At 31.3% G+C, this 14701-nt stretch overlaps 2 protein-coding genes across 3 annotated transcripts in view; both read right to left on the reverse strand.

Moving 5' to 3' along the window:
- The window catches only part of cpx (synaptic transmission protein complexin), a 174334-nt gene extending 160274 nt beyond the window's left edge, over positions 1-14060 (reverse strand). For both annotated transcript variants that reach the window (XM_085203145.1, XM_085203146.1), the window contains exon 1: positions 13938-14060. The gene's annotated coding sequence lies outside the window, so the exon portion shown is untranslated. The remainder of the gene's footprint in view (positions 1-13937) is intronic.
- LOC146528512 (syntaxin-1A-like) overlaps positions 1428-14701 on the reverse strand; it is a 126334-nt gene continuing 113060 nt past the window's right edge. The window contains exon 9 of the transcript XR_014879091.1: positions 1428-1539. The gene's annotated coding sequence lies outside the window, so the exon portion shown is untranslated. The remainder of the gene's footprint in view (positions 1540-14701) is intronic.

The following is a 14701-nucleotide window of genomic DNA, read 5'->3' on the forward strand; positions in this document are numbered from 1 at the left end:
AGAATATGTAGAGTCTTTCCATCATGAAGGGAAACTGTAATCTTTTCAAACGCCTATTATGAGTATGAGGAACAAATCTGATGAAATTGAAAGACTTTCATTCTTTTGTTCTTTGAATTCACTTGGTATATCGGATTGATTTTATTGCCACAAATGTAGATTCATATAAGGCTTTACATAGTCACAATGTTTACAAATTGTACGATTTTAAGGTCACATGTTCTCAATACGAATTGTGTTTGAAATAAGTCGCAAAGAAGAAAACAGAGAGAGAGATGTTCATACCATTTAAAATATTATTTTTTACATTCTTGACATATAAAGCTAGAACAACGTCATTTTACACTGCAGCTTTCGAGAGCGTGTTGACTGGTAGAACTCAACGCCGCATTTTACCTGCCTGCGTGGAGTGGAAATAAATATAATCATTCCCTCGAGTAAGGAAAGTCACAACCAATGCGTTTACTGACGGTAATAATACATGTAGATGTTATTTCCAAACAAAAATCCCTAAAGGATTTTTCTAACAATTTATAATACATTTTTTGATAAATTGTAAACGTGAAATAAAAGCTAGTGTAAGACACGAAATGATATATGACGTCGCTGTAGCTACAGGCACGCCCTCATATTTCATAGAGCTCTATCGACTTGTATTATTCACATCGCTTTCACTTGGATATCACCTCGTAAAGCTACTGGTGTATTGAATACGGAATGTTACCAATTTCTCATGATTGTTCGAACTTGTTGAAAGGATCGTCGGTTTGATCCTCGAGTGATGTAAGTATTGCAGTATTCCCGATGTATCTCGCACATAGTAGGGTGGGTAAAGGGAACCTGCGTTAAGACGCACCGTTCCCCATTAACACGCTTCCGTTCCCCACATTCCACTGCATTCTCGAGACATTGCGTGTTAAGTAGCGGAACTCAACACTGCGCTTTGCCCCGTTACCAGAGCGAGAAAATAAAACTATTGATTGATTGATTTCTCGATATATGGCGATTCGAATAAAACTATTAAATATTTCTTTCCTCCGATTGACATTCGAGCCCACGATCATTGCGTCTACAGGTGCAAAAGGCACCTGCACTTCTACAGACCCTATACTATTATGAATATTCTATATATATGTATATACTTTGTCTTTCTAATATAGAGTTGCAATTTTCAAGACATAGTATGTAATCATTTGCATAGAACATCTTGCATACTAGAGAAAATGCAATTTTACAGGAGACTTAATAAGATCACATGTTGACGTCGACGTGTAATTAGAATATATCTTGCTATACATAATTGGGAGTGTAAATTCCTTCAAGGGGAAACAAAAGTATTTATAATATAATTTTTTCCATACAAATTTTGAACCCCTACTTTACCCCTATAGGGTAAAAAATTTTCAAAATCCCTTCTTAGTGCATGTCCAGATTACGAAAGTAAACATCTGTCCAAATTTCACGTTTCTACGCACAGCGGTTACGGCTGTGCGTGCGTCTTACCTCAGTCAGTGAGGACAAGTCCTTTTATATATATAGGTAATCCATTGCTGTCCTCGATGAATGGACTGCCCAATAAAAAAAAAAAAATTGTCATTTTCTTTAAGCTCTTCATATTTACAATCTGTGTAATACATTTAAATGTTTTCACGACAACGGATTACGTTTCAACAATTAGTATGCAATTTTAGGATCCTCAGTCTGTATCACAGAATGAAGGATAACAAAAGAATGTAACCAGCATGGTGAAGTAGGACAGCATCGATGGTTATGGGTTCGAGCTACACCCGTAGATATATAATTACTTATATCACCCCACTGAGGCGTTAAGCTTATAAAAATATAAAAAACAACTTTAAGCTATTTAACAGGTGAAGTCAGATAAATTGAAGTTATTTAACATTATTAAGTATTTTAATTATTGTAACATCATCATATTATTTGACATCATTACGGTAAAAGAAAGTAATTTCAAAGACGACTCATGACAAAGGAAGTAATAATCCCTTTAAACCTTTATTAGAAAAAAAACATCAGGACTCTGAAAACACGATGTTTTCTTTTCTCAATTCGTTAATATAAGTCGACTAGAATATATTTATTACTATCCATCTACGTAATATCTTAAACGTAAGGTCATAAAGAAGAATAGAGTGTCTGGGCACTACGTTCCTTTGCCTAACCTACTGTGCGTTATAAAATGTGAAATAAAAAAAAACTTTCACTAGAATTTCATGAAAAGAATCAAAGAATCATGAGATACGTTTCTACATAAAATTATACCATTATTTAAACAAGGGAAGAAGATATCATTAACATGCAAATTCTACATACTTAAGTAAATAGGCGAGTGAGAAGAACAACGTGAAATACAAAGTTTGCTCCTTTCAAAGTTTTGTGAGGAATCTTCAGAAGGCTTTGGTGTAGCGACGCGTCGTTATGTAACCAACCACGTTTATATGTAGAACTTTTCTTCTAGAATTGTAAGTTTTGATATTATTACAATTTATTTTTGTGTTTTGTTAAATATAAGGGCGTTGTTGGGGAATTATTTATTTTTATTTCTTCGCTCTAGAGTGAAAACAACGCGCAGAGCTTAGGTAGATTGTCTTGCCTAACCTGCTATATACGGGTTACAGCGTGAAGCAATTTTTTTTAATGTTTAGTGTTGCTAGAAGTGTTAATTTTTATGTTATATTAAATTTAAATTTCAGGTGATTGGAGTTAGTAACAGGATGCTGATTGTAAACAGGTTGGTTGTTGGTTCGATTACCATTCGGAGGAATAATCCCGCTCTGGCAAATAAGGTTAGGTTCGTTGCAGTATATTTCTACCCAGTTCAAAATGGAGAACGAAGTGTTTCAACACAATTTTTTTCTCTGTCAGACTATAAGTAAAGCATATTGTGCAATAATATTGAGCCAATATGAGTCGCTTGAGTACTTATTTACTTATATACAACAGTTTCATCGTCAGTTATTTAATCCGAGTTGATAATCTCTAATGAATTAGGCTTTAATTAAACTTCGGTAATTACAAAGCGTATCGCTTTATAAGATTTTGTCGTGAATCTTTGTATGGTAATTACATGAAGTTGCCAAAATTAAACAAAATTGTTTTAGAATTTCGAATGGAGCTTTGGGATCTATTTACTGTTTGAGTAGATAAGTATCTATTTATTTTTATTATGTAATTAATTTAATTTAGCTTTAGGCTATATCGGAAGAAACCTACTGTTAGGACTCTCAGCTCTCAGCTGCTATTATTTGTATAAATAACAATAATTTATAAAAAATATATTTTAAAAGAAAATATTTCAATTTGAATACTTTTAGTACCTTTCATCATCCGACATGGATACTTAGCTCATAGGCCTTTTTCTCTGTTTTGTATATTTAATTATGTAATATATATCATAAATGTAAAATAGGACAAGAAATATATCAAAACTGTTTATACACTTTGTCGGCAGAGTCTCTCTTTTATCGTTCTCAACATTCCTCCAAAATTCCAACACCACATAGTAAAAGATGGATTGTAAGACCAAGATTTGTTATTTTAGATCGAAAAAAATAACTATTCCTCCAAGAAAAGATTCCACCCGTATTATTTTACCCGTACCCGTGTTATACTAAGGCGTATTTAGTGGAACGCTAGGCCACTGCTCTATAATATATTTAGCTCTCTGCCTTTTAATATATATAGCTATATAAGAATGATAATAAAGACCTGAACTTTATAAAGGTATAAATAGCAGACTGCACCGAGAAGCGCTGACAAGAAACTCGCTAGTCTTCCCTCTACAGTATGCTTTTGACCTATTTTCAATTACGTACTTGTCGTTTTACAAAAACACTCGACTTGATCTAACAGTTTTTGCCAAGTTTATAATCATATTCTTATAATAAATTATTTTTATAAGAATTTTATTTCCTATGAGAAAACATTTAAAACTTATATTATAGATGATTAGATATATTTATTTCTTAAATTATTTTTTTATTCCTTTTCGCAACCAAATAATTTAAACAATTTTGAGCTAGACGTTCCTGTTAGAATACTTGCGAAACTTTCACACGACTTTGTTGTTAAAACTTTTGTTTCTCGGGTCTCTGTAAGAAGATGTTTATAAAGCTTTATGTATCGAACTAAAAGTCCACACAAGCCCTGACTATAAACCGTCTTTTGGGTAAAGAATATTTCTTTTATTCCATAGTTTTATCTATGTAATACGTATTTTATCTATGCAATATATATAAGACCGTAGTGGGTTTGACTCTCACTCGAGGTAATGAATTATTATTTATTAATATTTTTATTTCTTCGCTCTGGTAACAGGGCATAGCTCTGCGTCGAATTTGGCAATTAAATAAGCAATGTCTAAAAAAACGGCGAGTTTATAATGGAGAACAAAAGGTTCCCTCTGCCTACCTGTTATATGCAGACAGCGTGAGATTAACAGATATATTCAAAATAAAATATGGTGTCAATAACAATTGAGGCTTAAGTAAAGGTCATGAAAGAGCCTAAATGGTCTACGTTAAATGTAAAGAACGACCAACTAACATTAAATAGTCCTACGTACGCAGGTTTAATATAATTTTATTATAGTTATTTAACTTTAGGGTTAGATATTATGAGAAATCTGCCCGCGGCTGCCTATATATAGCCTGTTATATATATCGTTGTATTATAGCCAAATTATACAAAATATTTACATATTGTATTTGCTTGTATAAACATGCTTTTTTATTAGCTTTATTAGTGTTTCTTTATTCATGCTCTACGAGACCTTATGTTACGTAATACAAATATATAGCTCCGACTGTAATCGCAATGGATATGTATTTATTTCGTTATATATGTAGAATTTACCATCTATCAGAAAATTAATGTTTTACACATTGTATTAAATTAATTATTAACTCCAATATTATAGTTTGCTAAGATTTTGAGCTTCTACAAATTTTGTACCAACCATTAATTTAGAAACACACAGACAAATCAATTAGAAGTTTATTAAACAACGTCTATGTTCTATTTATGTTGCTAAAAGTGAAAAATATTTCCACTGAAGGTGGACAGGGTGTTTACTTTTAGTCTACGTTTAAATAAATGTGTTGTAGGGGACGCCCTGTATTAATTAACACAAGCTGCAAGCGAAACTGGACTGTAATATAACGTTTCAAGTTATTTTTATCTTTGAAAATTCTCTTCGTAATTACTGTAACTCATATTTCGTACTTTCAATTAACACAGCATTCCGAATCACTGAAATTCTTCAAAACATCACTTTTTCATTTATTCTTCATATATATTGTGTACATACGTAGGTATTTTCGGACGATAGTTCAGTCTTCAGATCAATGATATGTTCTCATTAATGTCTGTTTTTTTATATAGATATGTAATAACATACATTAATTATATAATAAACCGTATAGGTGACGACTCCATCAAGCTTTTCACAAGAAGTTTAAAATTTTTTTGGAGAAAGTTCTAAAAATATTTCACATAACGTCGAAATAATTCCAAATCACTAGAAACGTTCCATACAAGATACAATGGAAAATCTTCTGTAATATTCTATGTAAAAGTGAAAAATCCTTGTCAAAACGGATTTCCACGAGTCGGACCCAACATTGAAAGCATTGACTTCAACGTACCGTATACTATCAGTATTTCGTTGTGCACGACAAAAATCCTTTCAGCCTTACAAATATAAATAGAATTGAAATGCAGTTTCTTATGGAAAATATTATGGTATTTTAGTTTTTGACAGTTTATATTGTTGCAGTCGCATTTTCTGTTGAAATCATTCAAATGTTCCAACAAATTATAACTGATATTATATACCTTATGGAAAGAAGCTAGGCTATAAACAATATGAAGCTACCGTTTAGCAAAAGAAGTTCACTGACATGAGATAAAATCGAAACCACAACCAACGTATTTACATTTAGAAGCTACGCCATTACACTATGACGGCCTGATTTACCTTATAGATGAAACAGGTGGACCATATGTAAAAAAGATATATGCTTACTCCCAAATTACAGTCTCTACTATAAGAAAAAAGCTTTTTCCCCAATAGTCTGGCTTAATAAGCTCGTCTGTTAGGTTATGTAACGCAAAAAGTTCGCCGTCAAGCTCTACTCCGCTGGAAATGAGCTTGCAGAGTAAGCTTTCTTAAATCCGTCCAAGTAGTAGACTTGTGTTACCTCAAAAAACTTTGTCTTGTATGTGATTTTTTTATAATATGTTATTAAAAAATGTAACCATTTTTTATATTTTTTTTTATGTCAATTAAATATGATAATCAACTGCCAAAAATTAACATGTCACTTGGTTTTGATTTAACTTTGAAATCACAACAAAAAAAAGATTGATTTTACTGAAAATGAAAGAAAAAAAATTAAAAGAACTTCTACTCTTAGAGGCTTCTCAAAAGCGCAGGTAAATTAGCATTTATCTACAAAGAGATGAAAATCTCAATTAGGCTTGTCTTTTAAAGGTAAAACACGAAAACAAATAGATATTTTTAGGCAAAAAGGTATTTTTGATGTAAAAAAAGACTATCACTAACTGCATTCGCATGCCTGAATGGATCGTTGACCCAGAAAAGATTTTAATTGCAAGTAATAAACTTAAGAGTATTCTGAAAATTCTACCATTACTATGTATAAAATTTTACAGTATTTTTATCACTTATCTTGTTAAAGATTAATTATGTTAACATATTTGAGATGTCCACCACTCAACATACAATGCCTCGAGAATTATTAATGGGAATGGAGTGTCTTAACACTAGGTTGCCAAGTTACTTCTGCCAACCCTGCTATGTGCGAGATACAGCGTGAAAAACAACAGCTTTTAAAAAAAGCAGCTTCGTAGTTTTCCCCTCATGGGGACCTAGTGTTCTCACACTCTGTTCTCCACATTCGGCCTTAATCGACATTCCGTTTTAAATAGCAGAACTTGTTCCTTAATAAGCTTCAGTATTTTTTTTAAAGTTTAGTAAATATTTTCTTATGTTTACTTATTTACTAATCTTATTTGTTAAATTTGCACTGATCCAATACAAAACAATTAATAAATTTAGAATATATTGATAAAAAAATTATTCAAATGCAAAACTAAAAAGATATCATACAAATTTAAACATTTCACAACTATTTAAGTCCAATTTGGATTTAGGTCAAAAGGTTTCCAGAGATAGCTTGTAAATGTTAATCTCTATCTGATATAAAGACAAATTCTGTTATTTTTATGTTATATTTAACTGGTTTTCAATCCCAAACTAGTCCACGTGGTTAAATGGAAATAACTAAGAGTTGTGTATGATACATTAGACATTTTAAGTACAGGTACTTAAAATGTCTCTTTCGTAGAGGTATCTCAGGAGATACCTCTACGAAAAACCTAACGCAATATTAGCATACTATTTCTTGATAAATGGACTAACAATAGAAAAAGGAATTTAATTTAGAACCAGTAATTCTTGAGATAGGCAAGAACAAGCAGACTAACATTTCAGCTTTATAACATTAATATAGAACATTAAAATAGCAAATAGATAAAAATTAAAGCATTAAAAGCACAGTACAAATATTTCACAAATATAGTTCTCCATTATGGATTTGGGTTAAAGAGTTCCAGAGATAGATACATTGTAAATGTGAAGCCCTATCTGATTTAAAGACAGAACCAGCTATTTTTATTTTGTTTTTAAATGAAGTTCCAAAATAAGCTGACGAACTAATTTTCTAAATGGAGGTTTGACATTTAAAAATGTAGTAAATATATATTTTTTAAATTCATGCCGCAGTGGGATAGACTCCGCATTTGACTGTAAATCTGGAAAAGAAATTGTATTTAAATTATTTTCATCTCTCCGCTTTGTTAGATACATCGCTACGTTGAGTTTTGTCACTCAACACACAATGTCTCGAAAATTGGATGGAAATTGGTGACACACAATATCCCCTCTGCCTACCCTGCTATACGTAGAGAACAGAGAGAAGCTTTTGTTTAAAATAAATAATTTTAATCTGGCCTGCGTTCGTTTTTGTTCTATATATTAATTACTATTTTTATAGAGCGAAAAATGGGTCACATACAAATGAACGAAATATAGAACTTTATATGCCGAAGCGATTTTTATATCTTTTTAAATTGTCTTGCATTATAGAATAGGGAAGTCTCTATTTAACCCACAGACATAAAGGTTGCAGTCAGCTACCGACTTACTAAGCCTAGCTTCATTTTCCCCGTATAATAAATAGGGTAGGCAGAGGGAACCTAGTGTTAAGTAAGACACTCTGATCCTGAAACCACCAAACCGTTTAAAGTTCGAGACGGAATTTAACACCGCGCTTTGTGTTGTTACTAGAGCGAGGAAAAATAAAATATTTCATATTTCGTAATTAGAACAGTCACATTTACAGCCAAACTCTCGCAGTACCACAAATTTCTACTAAATAAAAAAAATATTATGAATATTTTACCTTTTTTTACTTCATGTTTACGTAGAACCCTGTTGTAACAAAACATTCGCGATCATAAATCCGACCACCAGGGCACCAGCAATACGTAGGAGCTGTAATTTATGCATGTTACAAAATATTCTCGCATTTTTCAAAAGTTACCGCCGAATGCTAAATTTTAGAAATTATTTACAACAAACTGTTGTTATATTTTAGTTTTGACGTCGGTTGAGATTTATTATTCGGTTAAGTGAATTTGTATGTAGCGCTATCGAATTACTTCTCTATTGCATCTACATTTTTATACTAATATTATAAAGCTGATGAGTTGGTAGATTCTCGACGCTTCAGCTTTCAGATTCATGAGAACGTATGGCTTAGTGGTCAGAGCGCTTGCATGGTTTCCAAGAGGCGCGAGTTCAAATTTTTTAAACGAGTATTTCTAAATAAGTACTGAATTATTATTTCTTAATATTTTGATTTCTTCCGCCACTAAACACGAATGCCTCGAAAAACTTCAGTGGAAAATGGGAATAATGGGATTCAGCGTGAAGCTGATTTTGATTTTTTTTAATCACATCTAATTTATATTAATGATAGTAAATATATTATGTAAAATAAAATATTCCAAAGTAATATGTTCCATAATAATCAGACCTCTTAATGAAAAATGAGGTAATAGAGGACGCGGGACAATAGCCGTATTCTACTGGTTCACACTGACTGTCGCCGCGTTGCTCGCATTGTGCACTATGAAGCGCAGCGACGTGCAAATTACTTCTTTATTTAATAAAATATAATTAATTTTTAATTATAATATGTCTTTGTCTTTTTTTAGGGTTCCTCAAAAGAAAAAAAGGTCTCTTGGTTTAGGGTCATTTTTTTGTCTGTTTGTCTAAATCATTTATCTCGCGATTGGATGGAGGTTATCAAGCTGAACATAATGAATGAATATTCAGCTTTACAGTCCCTAGGAGCCCAGAAAAGTCAAGCTCCTAAGTCAACACAATCAAAAGATTTGAGGATTTATGCATCGTTTTTGCTGCATTTACAGTGATGAAATTTGGCACACGATGAGAACTTACAATAAAAATTCAGAAAAAAAGTCGGGAAAATGGAACTTTATATATATTTTATATAACCATAATTACAAACTTATATTTATAGTCATTTTCGTACACAATGAGCGAATACTCCCGCAAAATATAAGTTTGTCAACTTTTCTAAGTTATACCCATTGACCTAGAATTCTGAAATTTGTACGGAATTCTGCGTGGGTAGTCCGACTCGCTCTTGACCGGTTTTTATTTTTAGCTTTACGCTGTATGCCTGCGGAACCTAATGTTAGGACCGCCGAATTTTCAATGCATTGTGTGCTCAGTGGCCGGTCTCAGTCAAGCGCTTTGCCTTGTTATTAAAACGAGGATATAAAAACCTTATACCTTCAAGCGCGAATCAAACTCACAACCGTCATGTTTACAGTCAGAAGCTGTGCGGCCTTGACGATGACTTCAACTACTTGAAAATACTCAAATAGGTACTACGCTTACAAAAGTCCATTTCATTTGAACGTCTGTCCTTTAATTTATTTGGGAACATTTTGCATCCGTTTAGACCCTCTCGACGTTACAAAGGGCGTACTCGTATTGTTTGCGGGAGGGATATCATTTATTCAACTGAGATTAGAATTAAAATTATTCAAAACAGCTTTGTTACCTCACAACTTAGTGTTTCTTCTACAGTGTTACTTTATCCTAACATAATAGGTATTACATTAATATTGCTGTAGTAGCCTATTTGTTTATGGTAATGTAAATGAATTTAGTGGGTAGATGAGAGGCACTATTATATCTGCTTATATTGATGTTTTTTTTATAGTTCTGTTTTTTTGTTATGTACGGAACCCTAAAAATGGAAAAAAAACAACAGAAAATTGTTGTCTCTCAACATCTAGTTGCTTCATACACTGCCACATACAGCTGATCAGTGAAAAATATATTCGAAAGTGATTAACATTATCTCTTATCACATAAGTAAATAAACAATTATTATCAGTTGTTATCACCTTTCAATAGTGGAACACGTGATCGATGATACTCGTGAATCTAATAAAATATGGTCAAGATGTTATAATAGTATTATATTTAATAAACAACAACACATACACTAAAATAATCTAGTAAATGTAAAATGAATCAAACGTAGAATACAAAGAGAGAACTTATTTATTACTGCTCTGTACCACATGTAGGTACTTAATTTTCACACGTTGTTAATAGAAGCAACAAAAATATTTTAAAAAATACGAAAAGGAGTTATACACTAAAATAGTAAAATTGCTCACAAAAAAAATATTTACTCATTGGGCCGAGATAAACCAGTGTCAGGACATTCCGTTCTTTACTTTCTACCCGAAATGGAGACATTCTTTGTTGGAGTGCCGTTACTTAACGTCCTTATTTCTTACAAGTTGTTTCAACGTTACTAGTATTTATAATCAATTACATGATAAGAATGAAAGAAAATTTGGAATCCAACATTCTTTTATCCTTTATATTTATATTTTTATATTGTAAAATATACACATGAAGATAAAACAAAAATATAAACAGTAGCTAAGACAAGTATAGAATAAATTAGATGAGATTAACTTATAAAAATAAGAATGTATAAAAATGTATGACCTAATTACGTATTATAATAGCAGTAAGCCTGTTGCCAATTATAAAAAAAATGCTTTACAAAAATTTTTTTTGCTCATATTTTATTGGCTATAAAAATAATAAATAATAATCAATCTTTTATAATCAATTATTCTAAAATTTATTTTTTATTGATTTAAATATTTATTTATAACAATGATTATTTACCATATAATACCGCTCAACTATGCTATAGAACACCACAGAATTGAATCTACGGCCTTTGTTTACATAATACTATAAAACAGAAGCAAGCTCTACATTTTCTATCTGTAAGGAAACTTTGGACTTCTAGAAGTAGTCCAATTTAAAATAACTAATAAGTAGATACAAGTTGATGTGACAGAGTGACAGTAATTCGGCAGCAAACTTGGCGGCTCTCGCGAACTTGTATAATGAAAAAGCAGGAAAAGATTTGGCAAAATATTGCTTGTAATTTTAAAAATATTTTTCAAATCTTCTGTAAAATATTACTTGAGCTTTGAATTGATTAAATAAGTCACAATATAACGAATTTAGTACAAAAAAGGGATTTTCAATCAAAACTAAGAATAGGATGTAGCTATATATATTTTTTGTCTCATGTTAATTATTAATATAATATATTAATCGAAATGAAAAAAAATCACTTTGACGTTACTCACCGTAAATGCAGTAAGAATTATATCGGACTAGTAGAATGTATCATGTGTCATACACAACTCTTAAAAATTTCCATTTGGCTACGCGGGCGAAGCCGCAAGTAAAAATCAACATATTGTTGATTGAGTTGACGATATTGCCTTGTTGGAAACATCGCAGCCTCTGAATGTAAACGCGACGGTAGTAAGTTCCAACTCACTTGCAGAAATAAATGATTCCCAATTCCCCGCGCCGGTAATAAGACCAAGCACAGCGTTAAGTTCCGCCGTTCAACAATAAAAAGGCTATATTTGCCTACCTTGCTATATGTGGGATACAGTGTGAAGCTAAAAAGAAAATTATTCATAATTTTTAATGTTCTTTTGATTTATTTTGTATTTTGAGATCAATCAATGGTGTTTTTATTTTATAATATGTAGAACAACTTGGTATATTTTGTGACATAGTATTTTTGTTTTGTAATTATCATATACAGATAAAACAATTTTAAAAATATTTATTATATATTAAAATTTATTTATAACTTTTCTTTTTACTGCAGTTTAATTTATATACTCAACTAGAACTAGCATGAAGTTTTATTTAATTTGTTGGTATATTCTAACCTTGTCCCTTCAAATGGTCTGGTGGTTAAGGAATGACGTAAGCAATTATGTTCATATTAAAAAGTAGAGCGCAGTACTGTTACGATATTTTGACCTTTAGTGGCTTAATAAAAAAGAGAGAAAGAAGGTTTTGATTTTTAATCTTCTCTCTCTAGACCAAATACCTATTTTTAACCGACTTCTGTAAAAGAGTAGGTTTTCAATTCGATTATATTTTATTATTAGTCTCATAAGCGTGCGACTGTAAGCGAGACAGACTATGGTTTTGATTTTTACTCGAGGAAACTAAATATTAAATAATTTTCATTTGCTTTGCTTTGATAATGAAGGAAATTGTAGCATTAGGTTCCTCCACTTAAAATGAAGTTCAGAATTTGGCAGAAAATCGGGGACGAAAATATGTCTTAATGGGAACAGAGTTGCTTAAAACTAGGTTCCCATTTTCATACCATGCTATGTCCTGGATACAGTGTGAAGCTAATCTATTTTTTCTTTACATAATGCAAATGGACTCCATATCCTTTAAAACGCCTACTTATAAAAATAAAGCAATGTTACGTGATGTAACTATTTCTTTATTTTAATAGTACGGTTAAGGCAACTGTAATAACAATCATATCTAAACTAAATTTCCCTTAACTCATACAATTCAGCCCAAAATTTGTTTGAACTTTGTCTCTATAATGACCCCTTTCAGTTAAACGATGTTTACAGCGGACTAATCGTTTAGTTGATCCAATTAATAAATTTCTTAGGAAGTACTGAATTGTATAGTACTTTATATTTGACTTTATTTGTAATATCAGTTTATACGGAATGTTTTTACCTAATGTTGATAAAAAGATTAATGATATACTACATTATTAAAATATAGTTATAGAAATTTCTTATGTATGTCAAGTGCAATTGAAAATATTATGTAATTAGATATTTGCATTCATAGTACCTATTATAGCATATAATATTTTATTCATACAAAATAAAAATAAAGAAAGATGTTAAGCAAGGGATATTGTACACTGCTGTTTCCCCCCACCAATATATTACACCTAGAAGAAGCCATTACATGAAATTAGGCCATAAAATGCCATAAAAAAGACAAATGTTCAAGCAGTTTTAGAAAAATTATAATGGCGCGGAAAACTGAACGATGTCTTCTTATAAAAGTGTAGACACAGACACAGAATGAAACGAATGGCTGCGTGGACATTCACCGTGTTATTTACAAGATTATATTTGCTTCGTACTTAGCACTAATGTGATTATAAATAGAACTTGCGTAAACGTTTTTAATAGAAAAATACATTAAAAATATAAAAAAATATTGCTTTTACAGACATTTTACTTGTAAAATTCATCACCGCGGCAAATATTGACAGATATGTTGATAATAGATTGAACGCTGCAGGCAAAGAATTGTCATTGTGACATATACTGCCTTTTTCCTATATAATTGTAAAATAAGACTTGTTTAAACATGTTTCCTTAAATTCTAGACTTACCGAGTGTAAAGGTGCGTACAGATAGTAGAGACGCGGTGAACTGGTTAGGTTAGACCGGGTTACCGACCACGGCACGCGTGTCCCGTGTGAAGGCCGGGCGCCGACTGGCTGCGTCGATCGATAGACGGCCATTGCTAGGTTGCGTTCCGTTTACACCAATTTCAAATTCAGATATATATATTTTTTTATTGAGGCGCTATTTTTAAAATGTCGTATCGATATTTTGTTGTCTGTGGTTAAATATTTGTTTGCTATATTTTTGCTTGTTTTGCTGCTAATTGATATTAATAGTATAGAAGATTAATATTACATTATTTTATTATTATAACTGAAATACTAGTATTATATTTCCTTTTTTGTCTTTATAATTAAAATAAAATACATTACTGGCATGTAAATATGTATAAAATATTAATTTAAGTCTAAAATGCTATACTTCACTGTAACAATGTAGTACTATAAATAGCTTAATAACAAAAGTAATTACATTAATGTATAACGGAATACGATGTTATCTTTCGCTTGCACCGGTCTCTATACATTTGGCTTACATTTGTTTATATTCAGATTATCTTTAGTAAATTTATGCAATAATGTTTAATTTAATGCTTAAAACGACTTAATAGAGTAAATCTGAAATATATTTAATTAGCAATCACGAACAACCAGTTAAAAGGTGGAAAACCTTTTTCTCTACATTAATAAAATATATTGACTACAAAATTGGGGTAGAAACAACCAATGCCACATTTTATTGAATCTGT

Source organism: Heliconius melpomene, chromosome 19 (genome assembly GCF_056956725.1).
Source record: "Heliconius melpomene rosina isolate 202511_hmr_F chromosome 19, ASM5695672v1, whole genome shotgun sequence".
NCBI classification, from domain to species: Eukaryota; Metazoa; Arthropoda; class Insecta; order Lepidoptera; family Nymphalidae; genus Heliconius; species Heliconius melpomene.